The sequence below is a fragment of the Grus americana genome, chromosome 24 (assembly GCF_028858705.1).
Source record: "Grus americana isolate bGruAme1 chromosome 24, bGruAme1.mat, whole genome shotgun sequence".
Taxonomy (NCBI): domain Eukaryota; kingdom Metazoa; phylum Chordata; class Aves; order Gruiformes; family Gruidae; genus Grus; species Grus americana.
The window spans coordinates 3,502,477-3,519,643 of NC_072875.1; the positions used below are offsets into that span (position 1 = coordinate 3,502,477).

General features: G+C 55.3%; 1 protein-coding gene across 1 annotated transcript in view; it reads left to right on the forward strand.

Annotated features, from left to right (window-relative positions):
- The first annotated feature begins 311 nt into the window (after positions 1-311).
- The window catches only part of BCL9L (BCL9 like), a 69,320-nt gene continuing 52,464 nt past the window's right edge, over positions 312-17,167 (forward strand). Inside the window, exons 1-3 of the mRNA XM_054802798.1 lie at positions 312-358; positions 847-889; positions 1,536-1,705. The gene's annotated coding sequence lies outside the window, so the exon portion shown is untranslated. The remainder of the gene's footprint in view (positions 359-846; positions 890-1,535; positions 1,706-17,167) is intronic.

Consider the following 17,167-nt stretch of genomic DNA (forward strand, 5'->3'; position numbering starts at 1 on the left):
GCTTTCCTCAACAAAGTCTGAGCGCGCCCCAATCAAAACCCTTTCCCTTTCCTGAAACTGGAGCCCGGTATTTGACTTGAGATGTGTTGCAAACAATCCAGCTACTATAGTTTAATAATTTACCCCGTATCGCTCGACCTGTCGCACCACAAAGTTGCTTTCCCCTTTCTGTCTGGAGTGAAACTCTCACGCAGTGGTGTGTGCATCAGCTGAGGCGTAGTAATTCGTTAAGGCTGTGATTATCTACATGCACCCTCAGTTGATGCCTCACCTCCCTGCATAACCTTTGGCACTTCAACAATAAACTCGCCCGAGAATGCTAGACTGGATGCAGTTATGATAATAATTTTAGAACCGTGTAAGTATTTTGGGGGCGGTAAGAGAAGTCCTGCGATAGCTAGACCTTGTATGGGGATGAAGCAACTTGCCCTCCTCACTCTCCAGCCAGGCCTGGCTTTTGAAAAGCAAGCAGGGCAATGTGTGAGGCACCGGCGTGAATAAAAGACGGAAGAATATTTGGGGATAGACTTGTCTGTGGGAAGGACATGGTTCTCCGTGCCACTTTCCAGGAGCTGTGCTGGGAAGAGCAGCCTGGCAGAGGAGAACCAGAGCGTGTGGCTTGGCCACAAGAGGCCGTGTGAGCTGGCATTTTGCAGGGAGCAACTGGATTCACCTGGAGCTGGTTCAGAGCCGGTGCCCCTGGAGTTGGGGGGGGGGGGGGGATCTCTAGCAAAAGCTACTACTCATCTCAGTGACGGAGATGAGAAACAGCTGCAGACCTTCCAGGGCTGCTAGCAGCAGCTGGCTGCAGCTGATGAGAGTTTCCTTTCTCCCGTCCTCCCCCAGGTTTCTGTGTCCTCAGAGAAGGCTGTGCTGGTCTGTGGAACTGGTAAGTAACATGAGGGAAGGGGAGGGATAGGATATAACATATTGTAATATAGTTCTCCACCTAGAGAAGCCCTCAACAGTTGTACTTAGACCCTCCCCTCAAAAAAAAGGTGTGGGGAAAGCTTGCAAGTAGTTCCTGCCTCTGCTGTAGGGATGGAAAGCGTTCCCCCATGTGATAACGTTTACTTCTTACTGGTAGAGATTCGAGGCCTTGCTATAACAGAAACAGGTAAAGCAGAGCCCTGTGGTCTGCCCCATCCATGCAATGAAGCTAGCAAAACTGGAAACAGAAGTGTTGGTTTCCAGCTTAAAGCCTAAGAGTGTTTTAAATATATACGGTTGCAACCACGGGCCTCTCCCTTAAGTCGAGGAAAAGACTGGAAAGGGCTTAATTTTGCCTTTGGCCATTCAGTTGCTGAATCCCAAACCCATTGGTGTGCGTACTGTGTATTCTGGGTGAAAGCACCGTAACCCCTGAGCTCTGTCTTGCTACCCTTGCTTTCCCAGGGGAGAGGGATCTTGATCAGACTGATGGAGCCAATTTGTGGCAATTAAAATCTAAGACTGCCAATTCCTTGTGCCCTACGGTTTAACCAGAAGCTCGCGCTTGTATCCTAAAGCCATCTCATTTTTTGGTCCCCCTCTAGCTTCGGAAGGTGAAACATAAGTCAGAAGAGAACCTGCTGATGCGTGCAGAAGGCCAGAGTAGCCAGCATCTCTAGCTGCATCATGAACAGAGCTGGAAATGTAGAGAGGTGACAAGCTGGAGGTGTCTTGGCTCAGGACGTCCGGATTCTTTAAAAGCAGCTCTTTTCAGGTGAGCATTACCAGCGCGGAAGCCAATTGATGTGATAGTTTTACTGAATACCCGTCTTGCCTACTCCAGCACGCCTTGTAACCACCAGAACTGCAGGGAAGCTTTGTAAGGATGCAGGTTGGGGTCCGGGGGCAAGCGCGGTTCTCTTTCCTTGCTGATTCCCATCTCCTGGCGTTTTAGATTAAGACTTGTTTGCAAATCAAGAGAAAAGACATTTCAGATCGAGACGTAACTGCGAGCGTGCTCAATTGCTTCTCAGGGTGTCTGAGTTTTGCAGGTGCGTTGCCGCGTGTAAGGTGTAGGCGGACGTCTTCGGCCAGGCTTATGGTTCGGTATGAATGTGCTGCCACGAGGTCGTCTTGGCAAGCCGGAGAAGCTAGATTTGCTCCTGTTTCTGAAAGATGTTGCATCCAAGCTCGCGCTCTCCCCTAAAGATAGGGGAGCTCTATAACTTGGCTTCTGACGCAGAAGTTGTTGTTCAAGTCTGGCTCGAATGGCTCTTGTATTCCACAGCCTCTGAAAGCTTTGGATTTGTACAGAGTGACATCTGTTTGTCCGTGGTGATAGGAGGGTATTATCTCTAGTTTTTGCCCAGCTGCTGGTGTTTGTACAGAAGCAAGCTCAGTGGGCTTGGGGGGGTCTCTGGCCTTGTGAATACCGATCATGCCAATCAACTATGTTCCTTATATATATTTTTTTTTTAATTATTTTTTTTTTTCCCCCTGTGGTAGAACAGAGGTTAATTTCCAATTAAGTAATCAGTACTTTCCCCCCATCTTCCTGGTACGGGGTGTACAGTAGACACCTGGCTTGTCCTTGCACAGTGCCACTCCCGCTGTGTTGGCATTGCTTCGATTCCCCGTGCTGCAGCAAGTGGCTGATGCTGTGACTATAATACAGAAAGAGCTCCCAGGATTTGCGTGGGCTGGGGTTAAAACCAGTCCTTTTGGTTAAAGAGAGGCAGCGGGGAAAGTACCGGCAGGCAGGGGAGCGCAAGGCAGAGAGGAGGCTGTGGACTGGTGAGAGTTGGTCGCTCCATCGGTACCGGACCAGGGGCTGTGTCGGGGCGCCCAGTGAATCCTGCGGATGCCTGGCTGTGTCTCCGTCAGTACTCTAGGTAGATGCTGCTGCCATCGTAGCTGTTCGTAGCCTCCTCAGGGCGTGAGGATGCAACAGATCTACTTGATGAGTATTGCAGCCTTTCTTATTAGCCGTATTCTATTCTCTCTGAACAGATATGCTATTTTTATGGTGGGGGAAAGGCGGCCTCTTACCCCCCACGTCCTCAAATTCTGTGAAGTTGCAGTAAAAGAGCTGAACTCGGGTCTCTGCCCCTCCTCCCTGATTTTTAAAACCACTTCAAAGGTGAGCTGGCGGACGATTGAAGCGACCGGTTCTGCCGGGCTCGTCACCACTCACCTTTCGTGCCGCTCCCCCGCAGAACAAAGTGCGGCGCTTCCCTTTGATTTCCCCCTTTGAAAGCCGTAGGGGACAGAGTCTGAAGCGCTCTGCAACTTTTTTGGCGACTCTGCTCCGGTACCTTCCTGAAAGCGCCGGGTGCATCAGGACAGGGCTCCAGGGAGGAGACCTTGCTCGCGGCTAAATTAGCTGTCGTCGCAGGCTGGCAGACGGGATGCTTCATCCCGCCTGGATGTCACAGCCAGCATCCCCCGGGTTTGCCGGGAGGGCAAAGTAACGCCTGCAGCGAGGGGAGGAAGGAGCTGCAGAGCATCTCAGAGTCGGTGGCTTCGACTGACACGCTCAGAAGTCCCAGAGCCTAGCCTGGCTGCCCCTCACTGGCAGTACGTGCCACCTCCCGGCTCAGTCGCTGCCCGAGGGAGGGGTCTGCCCTTTTCTCCATTTTACATGTTTTCTGCTGAGAAGAGATGGCACGCAGCAGAGTGGAGCACGTGCTGCCAGTCTCCTCCCAGGTGGGAAGGGGAAAAGCAGGGAGCACGCGTGCTGCAGCCAGTGCCCAAGGCACAGTCTGCTCACTGTCTCTGCAAGGGGTGCTCCTTGTCACGAGTGCGGGGCTGGTAGGAGAGCAGGGCTTGTCTTCCCGATGTGAGTTTCCATACCCCCTTCTGTGCCATCAGGGCTCGAGGCATTTGCAAAGCTTTAACACATAAGGCTGTGATCTGCAAGCAGGCGGTGATGCTAGTCCTGCCTGCATCGTGCGAAGGGGGGCAAAGACCACCTTGTACTGCAGCAACAACCCCACCTAATGCCACGTCCCAGCGCACTCTCATCAAAATAGAAACAGAACTTGTCTCTGCTCAGCTCATGAGATGACAAGATCGTGGCTTGCAGCCGTGCAGCCGCACTGCCAGCGTATGCAGCATTTAGTGAGAAGAGATGCAGGTCATGGCTGCGATGCTCGGAAGCAGTGGGATGCTGACTCTGTGCAGGGAGCTGTGGTAACAGGAGTAGAAATTGGTCGTGTTGGAGGTAGTATCGGACGATAGGCTTGGGCTAAGGTTAATAAATCTGATCTCTGTTATTCTGGCAACACACTTCGTGTTTTATAGCCAGCGTCGCTTTTTGTACGTGTTGTGGAGCTGCAGAATCGAGAGGAAACCTCCTCTTGCCTGCTGGTCCAGGGCCAGGCTGGATGCCTGTGCATGGCTTCTTATGGGACAGCGCTGAAAATCTAAACACGTTGGGAGGTGTGTGGTATGTGTGTTGGCCTCTCAGCCCCTGGGTGTGAGAACTGATGCTGGAATCACGTTTAGCTACCCACGTATCGGGGCACAAGCCTTTGCATGAGGCCGCTCCGTGGGATTCAGCCTCGCTTGTCCTGCTAGTGGAGAGTCGCTGAGATCAGGAGGACCGTGTCACTCGAAGTTTAGTCTAAAAAAACCAAACCCTTTTCTTTTTACTGCTGCTTGAAACAGGGATGTTGTGTCTTTAAGGCACCCCCTTCTCACTCCCCTAATACCTCAAGGCCTCCGAGTGATTCTGGAGGAGAGGATCAGTGCAGGAGTTGAAGGCATCTTTCCCTGCCCTGCTGCACTGCTCACTTACTGCTCCGAAGGCTGTGCTTTGCCATTTCCATGGAAACCATTAGTTGCTAAGCAACTGGAGCATCATCTGCGCCGAGCCCTCGCATCTAATTATCCCATCACAGTGGCTGAGAGGGGCTGGGGGGGGATTAACTCCTCTACCATGGCAGATCCATTGACAACACTTTAGTCACATTTAAAGGGACATCGTCTCCGTTCTGCCGCGCTTATCGGCACTCTTGCTTGGGCAATTACTTGGTTTTCTCGTACCGTTGGACTATCAGGAGGGATACGGGTGTCAGCGAGCAGCAGAGATGCCGTCTGTGCTCGCAGCGTGCTTGCTGCCCGTGCATGGAGCTCTGCCGGGAGCTCTTCTTTCCATGCGTATGATGCGCTTAGCTGTATGTTTGTATCGTGCAGTCCTTGCCTCGCGGACTCTGTCTGGGCCATACCTGTAGTCCTTCATATATCTCCTTTGTGTTGCGATCGCCTCGACGCTGCCCCTATGTTCTTGTCTCTGTCCCAAGAGCCTGATGTCATGTTTGCTCTGTCAAATATTGCTAATTCTTCAGAACTCGGCAATGGAAGAGGTGGGCAGCTCGCCGTCTTTGGTCTGTCTGCAAACTAAAGCAAACATTGCATGAGTTGATATTCAGTTCAGTATTACCTTACTGTTTGCTGCCGGGAGGGCTAGCGATTAAGTCTTTGAGGAGCACTGGAAGTCTGAGGTGTAAAGTAACAACTAAGGAAAATCTCATTTCCCGGACCGCCGTAAGAGGACAAAGCCACCCGCTGCCTGGTGAATTTTCAACATTCAGATATAGTCTGTCTGAGAGCTGATCCTCATTTTGAGTTTGCAGACCCAAGGTCAATATTGTGCAGGACTCTGTCTCCTGTGAGATTTCATCTGGGTGGAGTTCCCGGACTTGTGACGAGAGTGGTTGCAGTTTGGGTTACCTTTAGACAAACGCCTGAGCTTCGTGGAAGCCTGACTGCACCAAGGTCCATGCTTGAGTAAATTGTATCGGCTTCTTGCCTGCTCCCATCACGCTGGGTAGGGAAGGATTTCTCAGTTTTTACTTTCTCCCAGGAAACGGATGCTTTGTGATTTACCAAGCTGATTGCTTTTCTAGCAGCTGGGTCAGTGAGGACAGGGAGGTTTGTTAGAAAATTTTCCCACTTGTTTTTTGGTTTGGTTTTGGTTTTGTTTGTTTTTTTTTTTTTTTTTACTGTATAGGTCTGTGAACCAGCTGAGTGTTACTCCAAAGCTTCCTAGCAGTGTTTGTTGTGCCTTGTATAAACAGTGAGGATAGAGCTTCTTCAGCAGGAGGGTGACCCGTCCTTACCTTTGAAAAGGAAGAGAATCCCTAATACCTCCCCAATTTGCCTTTGTTTCTGTGTCCGTCCCTGAATTGTAATGTCTCTCGCTGCAGCCAAAGCCTGCAGGCGCCGTCCAGCCCTGGCAATATGTTGTGCCAACCTGTTAGCAGCGCTTCCACCCCTCTCCCTTGGAACGGGACCAGGGCATGCGGCTCTCCGAGGAATGAGTGACTGGGGGCTAGGTGGGATGGGGCAGCTTGGGAAGATGGAGCAGGTGCCCTCCGGCCTCGCTCTCAGGGTAGACGGATGATGCTGATTATTATTAGAGCTTTTGTAATGATCTCAGGGAGGGGCAGGCGGAGGAGAGAGATAGTTTGTCGTGAAAACGGGAAATGTAATTAAAGTCCACATGTTAATTAAGAGCTGGAGGGGAGAAATAGATGGATTTCTGCCTGAAGTCTCATTGGCATTGGCAGTTGGGCGCTTTGCATAATGCTAATAGACAAGGAAGAAAGGCTTTGGAGGAGAAGCATGGAAGATGGAAGCGTTGCGCAGAGGTTCCTGTGACTAGGAGCGGAGTGTGTAGTGTAAAGGAAAAGCTTTGTTTTCCCCAGCCAAGGTTGAGGAACCAAACCCAGGAGGAACAGTGTCCACAGCCTTTTTGCTTTTGGTCCTTTGCTGTAAATTGGCTGTGTCGAGGCTCACGGGAAGATGGTCCAGGCCCGATGACCCACGTGCGTATCTGTCATCTGCCTGGGCACCTCCCTGTTCCCTGCATGGGGATTTTCAGTCCCAAGAGTGTCAGACCAGCACACCCATCCTCTTAAAAGAAGTGGATGTGAGAGAGTTCCTGAGCTCCCACTTCCCCGTCGACGGTGGGCATCCCAGCCGAGCCCAAGTCTCACGCAGCTCCTGAGACGGAAAGTGAGAATATCTCATAGCTCCGAGCAGATCAGGGCAGCTGAAACCTGCTCGTCTGCCCCTCTGGATATGTGCAAGAACGCTAATCAGGTGCAGGTCCCTGGTGGTTTTGAGATGCTCTAATAAGGAATTTAATGCTTGCTTTTTTTTCTCGCGGGTCAGGAGTCAACGAGGTTACAGCTCTGCTGCTCTGACAGGCAGTGGAAATGAGTAGAGGGGGGGGTGAGCGTAGCGGAGTCTGACGTACCTGCTTACAAGAGGGTAGTGCAAAACCTGAACGCGTCTGTGGGATAAGAGGGTGGTGGTCCATGTGCACATGATGCTGTTTGGATGACTCTGCTCCTTCGCAAAAGTGAGAAGGTTGTCTGCGCACAGAAATTACAGGAACTGTTCAAAACTTAGTTTGCCATGTGTTGGGGGCTCACAGGGATCGGGCAAAGCAAATGTGCAAGCCTCTGACTCACGCATGAGGTCCCAGAGTCAGGAAGGAGTAATCTAAAAGCTGCTTGAGCCGTGTGCTGAATGTTAATGAGGCAGACAGCACTCACAGAAATGCTGCAGCCCGGCTCCTGCTGCCCAGCTCCGCTACCAGTGCGGCTGCTTCCCTGAAAAGAGCAAAAGGGCTTGTGCTGGCAGAGCATGCCTGAGGACTCGAGCTTCTGTGGCTCGGAGAGCGAGGCAGCCTGGGAGCTCGCAGAGCAGAACGGTTAGCGTGCCTCCTCACTCCATCCAAAGGCTAGGTGAAACGCTCCCCTTCGCACCTGCAGGTTTCTCGGTGGAGAACAGCACCGCTCTATTTGAGCGGAGCGTGGCATCGGGCAGAACCAGGGCAAAACTCGAGGAAGAGCGTCGCACGGAGCACGATGAGTCTGGCTAGTAACGCTGTCCGTGTCTATCCTGGTGGATGACCGCCGGGCTGGAGCAGCACACGTAACCGCAGGCACGCGGTGCCGTCGCACAGTAGTTGGGACGAAGAAGAGATTAAAGTGAGGAAGGGAATTTAAGAAGATAGAAAGTCACTGCCTAAGTTGGAATTTGGCCAGGATGCTGGATTGAGCATACCGACTTCCGGAAAATGTCGAGGAATTTGTAATGTCTCGTTTGAAATACGGTGCTTGACGTATTGCAGTTCCTCCCGCGTGGCTGGCTGGGTGGGAGGTTTCCCAGCTATTGGATGGCCAGCAGCGTCTGCAGTTTGCTCCCCGGCCTGGAAGTGGAACTGGGGAACGTCTCGCTCTCTCTGCTAGGTTATACGGTGTCCTTGCTCTTCTGCTTCGCTCGCACGCTCTTTCTTTTGCTTCTCTTTTCATTTCCTTTTGGCATCTCAGGGCTTAAAGCGTTTCCAAGAACTGAAGTTAGGAGAGCAGCAGCTGAGGAAGCTTGCCAAATGCTCTACATTGGTTGACAGCTCTTCTCAAAACCAGATGGTTACTAATTAAAGGGAGTCAAGTGAGGAGGCTGCATTGGCCTTTCTAATTTTTTTAATTTTTTTTTCCTTCCTCTGAAGAAAAGCTTTGGTGACCTTGGAGGAAGGTCATCTTCCTCTGTTTGCATGGATGTCTTCTTCCAGTACTTGCAGTCCGTGGTGATCCCAGCGCTGTCTGCTGGGCGCAGGATCTTTCTGAGGAAGCAGGCTCACTCTTTGCTTTAAGCCCAAGGTAGCTGCCATGGGAGGCAGGACAGAAATGCAGTTGTAAAAAGAAAACGCAAAGCGGTAGAGGAATTTGAAATGTAGGGAAGAGCCCTTCTCCCGGATCTTCTGTGGGACCTCTCCTTGAAGCCTTATATCGTCAGTAGAAACAGGCCTGATGGTGTCGTGCCGCCCTTTCACCAAGTCTTGCCGTCCTCGGGGAACTTCTCCTTGTTCCTCAGCCTGCTGCACCTTTCAGGCAGAGGAGTACTTTAAAGACGGCCGCTCTCGGGCTGTCCGTGTGTACGTGGGCTGTTCCACATGGCTTTTCTCCGTGGTACTAGGAGGTAGATGGCTGGGAAGATGAAGGGCAAGCACAGCATGTTTCTTTCTTTATTTTCAAGAACATTTGGTTTCTAGAGCCAGTCTTAACAGATGCACTGTCAACGCTTAACGGTTCAACCTCATGTGGAAGAACTGTGTATGAGGAAAAATGTATTGGCAGTAACAAACACCTCCCACTCAAATTCATGTCCAAGGAAAGTATATCGGCTTTGTCTCAATTAACTTCCAGAGCTCCACAGGCTCCCCTTGCTGTGAAATCTTGCTCCTTCCTCCTGTTGGCATTGCTGCTGCATGGCTGGATTTTGGGGGACTGGAACCAGGACGCCTGGTCGTTCCTTCCGCACGGGATTGTTAAAAGCAATACGCTTTGGTACTATAGCCCTGATAATTTTGCTGTTAGATCATGCTGGAAAGCTTCAGAGATGAGCTTAGGCAGTCCTGCGTCGTGCTGTTCCGTCCGTTTTCTTCCTGCCCTCTACACACGCTCCAGAGACACAAGAGCTCCTTTTATGCCAGACTTTCAGGGACTCTTAGACGGGACCCACTCTACATATTGCAAAGAGTCAAAACAGGGATCTCGAACCTTGCTCTCCTTTTGAATGAAGGAAGTTGTATTGAGTGCCTGCATCAAAGGGCGTCTATACAGCTTGTGCCAAGTGCAGTCCAGCCCCCATAGAGCTACATGTCTCTTCTGGTTCCAGCTGGATATCGTGCCTTTCTTGAAACCTGGGCTGCACTTAGGAAGGACCATCTGGTTACATCTTGTATTTTGGGGCCGGTGCAGCCTTCCGACAGGGTGTTTTGGTACTAGGGGTGTCCTGGGGACCGATAGGGCCGTCCCTCTACCCCTCTCCAGATCAGCCCAATGTGCAGCGCTCTCTGCCAGGATATCGCTGCCAGGTAGAGGACGGCAGGTTTGTGCAGGAGTTGCTGGCACCACCTGTGGCTCTTCGTACTGCTGGCCCTGCAGAGCAAACGTGGGCAGAGGAGGTTCCTTTACCCTCGGGGGGCTTCTCTTCTCGGTGGGCTCCCTGGGAGTTGGGGAGCGCTGACCTGGGGTCTGTCTTTTCGTGTCTCTGGCAGCACAGCGCAAATGCACATCTGCGTGATGCTGCTGAAGCATCGTCTCCCTGTCATGAAATATTCATGCCCGTCTCCAAAAGGGCTCTGGCGCAGCAAATCTGTGTGTCCCTCTCCATGCTCACAGGCAATCTGTGCTGCAGAGGGGGCAGCTGCGGGCTCTGCTGCGAGGTCAAGCCAGATCCAGGCAGCTGATCTCTGTCTTTGAGGAAATAAAACAGAGCAGAAAAGAAGTAGCAAAACCCCAGGAGGTGCTTTTGAGACTTAACCCTTTCCAGGCTGGGGCAGGACCAGCAGAGAGAGTGAGCAGCGTAAGCAGTGCAGGGGGAGTCAGATCTAGAGAGCAGCCGACATGCTGTGGTCCTTTCTCAGGCTGGGAAGATTGTTCCCAAGCCTGGAAACCCTGCTGGAACAGGCTCTGCTGCTGTTGGATGTGCTGGTTTAAATCCATCTGATGCGAGTTGCTGTGCTTCTCCTGGCTTTATTGAAAGCCACCTTGATTTCACTGTATTCGCTCCACAAAGTGCAAGTCCTTGCTAGAATGTCATGGAGGAGTGCTCCGTTTCCCCTGTGGGTGGACAAGCATAAATCTTGGGTCTCGTGAGTTACTTCTCTTCGATTTTTTCATGTTCAGGGCATTTTTGAGCCTCCTCCTCATTTACGGTTAAGATGTCAGACAGTGAAAGTAATATATTGCGTCAATTACAGGGAGACTGCTCCGCTCGGGGGAAAGTTTCTGGGCTGGGAGTGGTGGTGGTAGGACTCCCTCAGTGACCTCCGTGAGCCCTGTCGTGCTGCGGGGACCTCGCCTCGCTAGGTGACCCTGGAGCAGAGCGAACTGCTGCCCAGGGAGCTCTCTGGCAGGCGTTAAGGTGAGGAGGGGATTCGGTACTGGGGCACACAGCGCAGGGGGTGTTTGAGCGGCCTGGCTGGGCTGACGGATGCAACTGGCTCGTTTGTCCCTCCCGGTTCATCCCCTTGATAATCCGATTTACATTCCCTTTTCTTCCCCTGGATCCTGCTGTTACCATGGGAACTATGTGCACAGTTGCATTTCATTGGCTTCTGGAAAAACTCCTTTTTCCCTTTTCCCCCCCTGTCTCTTTCCCCTTTTCCAGCTTGGACACGGAGCTGTGGCTGTCGGAGGATGGGGAATCTTGCAGGGCTTCTGATAACTGGGACGAAGGCAGTGGTTAGAGGGAGGAATTGGGGAAATCAGGCAAGATCGTTAGGGGATTGGATGAAGTAATTCAGTTTGTGGTCTTTAGCCTGGTCTTTTCTGCATCCTGCAGCTGTGAAAGGGAGTCCTGGACACCCGCTGTCCACGAGTCTGCCCGCTCACCCCACGGGCCTCTCCTGCTTTGAGTCCGCTGTTGTCTCTGGTGGCCTGGGAAGCCAGCACCGAGGTGGTACATACCATGCTCTTCCTTGTAGCTGAGGGATTTTCCTGCCTGTTCTGCAAAGACCAAGCTGGTGTCGTGACTGCTGTACGGTTGAGAGACAGTAAGGGAGGAAATGCTCGGTTCTGAGTGTCCGCGCCATACTAAGGGCAGTTGCCAAGTGTGTTAAGGTACCTGTTACACAGATATTCCAGAAGAGCCGTCTCTGCAGGAAGGCGTGATTTAATGGCTCGGGTGCCAGATGTAAGCCGCTGCTGTTGGCGGGGATGGAGGGTTCCCTTTAGCTCTTCGTCTTCTAGCACGGGGATGAGGACGTATTGCACACTGCAGAAACCCATTTCCTCACTTCGGCGCCTGGATGTTAAAGCTCCGTTTGGCATTTTTCACTGGAGCCACAGTTTCTCCTTTTCCTCTTAATTAAAACATCCCCTTCTGCTGTGCACATGCTGCTATTCTGTCAGGCATAGCCCCGGAGATAGCTGCATCTCCTTTGCAGCCTCTGAGAGAGAAAACAGGGTAAATACAAGAAGCGTTTCTCATCCCAGCTCTGGTGCTGCACCTCGGCATCGGGTGCAGAGAGGGAAAACGTGGCTGCGATGAGAGCAGCCCTGCTTTCCCCGGGGGGCCGGAGGAAGAGAGCGGGACCCCTGCGCCGCCGAGGTGGGAGCCCGTGGGCGCCCGGGGAAGGGCCGTGCCGTGCCCTGCCTGCCCTGCCTGGCTGCCGCTGTGGCTTCCCTCCCTGCCGGGGGAGCCCCCGCCGCTCTGCCCGCCGGGCCCCCTCCCGCCCCGGGGCTGCTGCCCGCGGCGGCTCCCGGCAGCGGTGACACGGCCGCTGCGCCGCCCGCGCCCGCCAGGTGGCGCCGCCGAGCCCCGCGCGCTGCCGGCGGGCGCCCCGCCCCGCCTCGCGCTGCCCGCCCGTCCTCGGCCCGAGCCGCGCTGCCGGCGCAGGAGCCCGCTGCCCTCCGCCACGACCGTTCCCCCGTGCTGGGCAGGGCTGGGGCGGCCCGGCACCCGCTGCCGGTTCTCTGCCGGAGCCCCCGGGCCCTGTCCGAGAAGCTGCGCCCGGGCAGCCCCGCGCCGGCTGCAGGCAGGAAATGCCAGCAGCCTCCTGTGCAAGCCGGCGTGTCCCAGGGCGCAGGTCCGAGATGGTGTGCAGAGCAGCCTTCTTCACCAAGAGGGGAAACTTTCCCTCTTCCCCTCCTCATCCATCTGCCTAGGCAGTGGAGGGACACGCGGGTACTCCCAAGGCCGGAGGAGCTGGCCCTCTGCGTGCATTCCTCTGCTCGTGGCAGGCAATAGCACGAATGTTTAATATCGCTGACATTGGAGAGAGGGAGGAGCGCGGGGAGAGGCAGCCAGTGTCCAGCACCGTGCTCGCCTCACTGCGCACCGTGGAGAAGGCAGGCCAGGGTCTGGTAGTGCCTCTGTGTCCGTAGGGGTGGATGCAGAGGGCACGTTGTTGGAGAGCGTGAAGGGAGGTGGAGGAATCTTCTGGAGCACGAGAGGAAACTGAACAGAAATGCAAGCGACAACTAGTTGGGCAGGGATAGGGTGGCCTTGGCAAGGAGGACCTTTTCCTTGTCCCGAGTTCTGTAGAGTTCTCGTGGCAGTCGGCTGAGGTGCTCGGCACCTCTGGCAGGAAAGTGCCATCAGACCTGCGTAAATGCACGAGCGTTTTGGGAGACTGGGGCGCAAATGAGCAAGGGCTGGGTGAAAACCGAGGGAGCAGAAGTGGGAGCGGAGCCTGGACACGCAAGAGGAGCCAGCCTGTGGCTTTACTCAGGTGGTCGCCCTCCCAGGAGCACGCGGGACAGGTGGGTCTAGCCGGTCAACTGTGTGTTGGTACAGGTGAGTCGGGCTCCGCCAGCCCTGCGTGCGAGGGTATGTGTCCTGCTTCTCTGCAAAACAGGTCTGCCCCCGAGATGCTGGGGGAGAGGCTTTTCCCTCAGCTAGAGATTTGTGTGGTTGAGGCATTGCAGACACCAAGATGCACATGACTGCCTGGGGAGCAGACGCTGCGTGTGTGGGGAATGGGGGTAGCAAGGGCTAGTCCAAGCTACCAGCAACACGAGTCCTTGTGGTGCTGGCAGATGGCGCAAGGCAGCAGCTCGCTAACTTTTCCTGTTACGACCCCATTTACAGAGCGGTGATTTCGAGTGACCCCAAATACTAATAGAGACATTGAATTTGTGTCAGGCTTGTGACCTCTCTGAAAACTCTCCTGATCTCTGCTCTGCGACTCACTGACACAGGGCTCGAGTGTCTGCAGTGACCGAGCTTCCAGGAGTCCTCTGGAGATGAAGGCACTGAGTAAATAAATCAAAGGGAGGGGGAGTACTCCACTCCTGGTTCTGCCTTACTGTAAGATTGTAGTAGTAGGGACAGCAAAAGCTGTTCTTGCACCTTCCTCAACTGTCTTGTTCTTCCCTGATTCGATGCAGCAGAGACTCACCGGTGCTCGCTCTGCAGCATAGCTCCGGGGCTGGCGCCCATGCGCCGTGCTCCGTTCCTGCTGTTTGTGGTTGCACATGCTCCTGCACGCCCGCAGAAAGCGCGTCTGCCCTGGCACCGTCTCTGACACCCGGCACTGGCACATACGCGTGAAGATTTGCCCCTCCGCGACATGCGTTTGCCCGTGCGCGTGCGCGCGGCGTGCGCCGAACATGCCGAGGCTGCTCTGGGGGGGGGTCCGCTTTGGCAGGCAGGGACCGGAGCTGTGCGGGCCACCTGTGGCCAGCGGGCCGTGGGCAGGCTGGCAGAGCGGAGGGGGAGCTGAGGAATGCGACCGCAGCAGCCAAGACAGTAGAGAGAGCCGCACGCCTGCCTGCGTGGACCCGAAATCCCCCGCAGCCCGCACGGGGCCTGCTTCTGCCTGCGCGGCCGGCCAGGAATGCCACGGGGAAGGGAAATCTCGCTGCTGCGGGGTGGGGGGAGCGCCCTGCTCCTGCCTGGACCCCCGTCTCCCTCCTGCCTGTGCCCTGCCAGGCTCTTCTCCCCCTGCAGCGGGGGCGCTGGGCCGAGCCCACCCGGCTGCCCGCCCGCCCGTCCTTTCGGCGAGGGATCTGCTGGCTTTGTGTCACCGAGGCTCTGCGATTTCAGAGCCAGCCCTGCCTGCTCAGTTTTTCCAAACCCGCACTCGGGAGGAAGGCGCCGTATCAGGATAAGAGTCCTCCCCGCCCGCCCCGCTGCCTGCCACCTTCCCGCTCCCCAGCCAGCCCGAGCCCTGGGTGGCAGTGGGAGGCGCCGGCTTTGCCGATGGCTGCATTTATCACGCTGGTGGCCTCGCTAAACGCTTTAACCCTTCGTGCCCCGCAGGCGTTGCTGGCAGCAGGCTGGGGGGTCTGTCCTGCTGGCAGCTGCCCGGCCCCGCGGGCTGCCTGACGGGCTCTGGCTCTCCTGGCCCTACCAGGTGGCAGCCGGCAGAAGCTCCTTCCTAGCTCCAGCGCCGGTAATCCTCGGCCTTTTCTTGGTTTGCCGCTAGCCAGGGACTGCTCTGGACCGCAGCGATGTACCAGGACCAGAGACAAGCAAAGCAAGTGTCTCTGCGGGGCCCCGTGCAAAGGGCAGCCCAAATGCAGCTAGGGCACGTAGCTGAGGCCAGGCTGTTAAGGGGGTAGGAGTTAAGCTCGTTTTGCGTGCCGCTGTCCCAGCGGCATCAGGACTGTGTGCAGCGGAGCTGGAATGACTTCCCCTGGGCTGCAGCGAGCATCTGAGGTGGTGGGAGGACGAGGCTGGCGTTCAGAGCGCGCGGGAGTCACAAGAAGGGGAGAAGGCTGGAAGAGCTACGTCGTGCCTGCACCCGTACAGGCGTTACGAGCGCATCTGACGTTGCGGGAATAGCAAGGCATCCAGGATCCCAAGTCTCAGTGTCTTTGTGATCCTGGAAGCGTGTCAGGAGTTTGTCTTTGCTAGACGATGGTGTGTCAGCCATGCTGTGGCTGCAGCAGCGTATTTCCATTTGGGAAGACTACGGCTCAGCTTGATTAAATTCTCCTCCGGTACTCTGGCACAGGCTATGGTTTTGCCGTTAGGACTGCCGCGTAGGAAAATCCCAGCGTGTGGAGGGGAGCCGGGGCCCAGCTCTGGTGTGAGGATGCTGAGCAGGAGACCGTGCCTGGCTGGCTGCATCGCTTCACACGTTGCCTTTGCGCTTCCCGGTTTCTTCTGGCTGCAGGGGGTGAACGGCCTCGGCCTGCTGGAGATGTGATGGTTAATAGGTTAGTGCGAACGAAACGGGCTGGGCTCCCGTTTGAAAGGAGTAGAGAAGCCAAGCTGGGCACTCCCGATTCTGTCCAGGTCCATCTGGCCAACAGCACAGGCTGCCTAGGTAGCCGCAGAGGTGGCAGAGGTAGCGCAGCCTCCTCGCAGCTGCTGGCAGCTGCCCTGCTCAAACTCCCGACGAGCACGGAATGAGGGAGCCCATTCTTCCCCGGCTGGCTGCAGGGCTGGGCACAGACCTGGGGCCTCTCCTGGGTTGGCTTTTTTCCCCTTTCCCTGAGCGACGGCTTTGTGGTACCATCAAAACAGAAGCGGGATTGAGACCTCGCGACGCAGCCCGAGGGAGATGGAGGCAAGGCAGGGACTTGCGAGGCTGTGGGATAGGATCCGTGCCAGCGTCTGAGGGGAGAAGGGGGCACTGCGGCCAGGAGTCTGTGTAGGGATGGGCAGGACCAAGGGTAGCGTGAGGAGAGCTGAAAAAGCGTTTTTAGGCCAGAGCCTACCTCTGCATCAGCCTCTTCCATCTCCTCACCAGACCTTTGCCTTTCTGGGGGAACACGGGGTGAGTCTGCGTGCCAGGTCTGCGGATTTAAGGCCGGAGCTGCCCCCAGCTCCCTGCTCTGTACCTACGTGGATCGGCAAAGTGGAGGGCTGCTCCTAAAACAGGCGTTGTCACGGCTCCGGGCTTGCTTCCTTCATCCCAATTCATCTGTGCTCTTCCATCTCTGGGGCCTCTGCTGGGGGTTGGTCTGGGGCTGGAGCAAGCCACCGGGGAAACGCTTCGCAAAGAGGCAGCTCCAGCTAACTGTGAGTCACATCATTAATTCCAGTATAGTTAATTGGACCTAATTAATCATATTCATAAGTGTAATGAGGGCCTTGCCCACAGGGGTCTCGCGAAGGTCTGAGCTTGGGGCTGGCGTTCTGGAGAGGCGATGGGAACGAGCAAGTCCCAGAGCCTTGGAGGTGGCTTGGGACCCGGCTGCTGTGTACCGCAGACGTCTTCATCCGTAAAAGCACAACAGGACGAGGCCGATCCTTCCGACCCTGTATCCCAGTATCCTCTGCATCCCACAGAGGTAGAACACGTTGGGAGCTTCTGGGTGGCCGGTCCCAGTTCTTCCCAGGAAAGGCTGGCGTCACGGTCACAGATGGCGCTCTCTAGCCCCTTGACTAGTTTGGAAGGGAGACTTGATTTTCTGGGCGCACGTTTTGCGGCCCAAAGGCAGGAAAGCCCCGTGCCAGGGAGGGGCAAGTGACAGCGCGTCTGGGCATCTCGGCCAGGGGCTCGCTAATGCGCTGATGTACCAGGCAGCTCCTGGGATGAACTGCTGCCCTCCGTGGTGGTGGTGGCGGCAGAGGGAGGCTTTGAGGAGCTCCAAGGACTCTGCTTCCCCGTCTCCTCCCCTCCCTGTCTCTCCTAGCGTGGGCGTAATGATAGAGGAGGGAAGGGGAGACTGGGAGTCGGAGTCAAGTGTAGGGAGGGCAGCTAGCCCGGCAGATGTTAATTAAAGACAGAGGCTCAGCGCTGAGCCGGCAGCGGCTG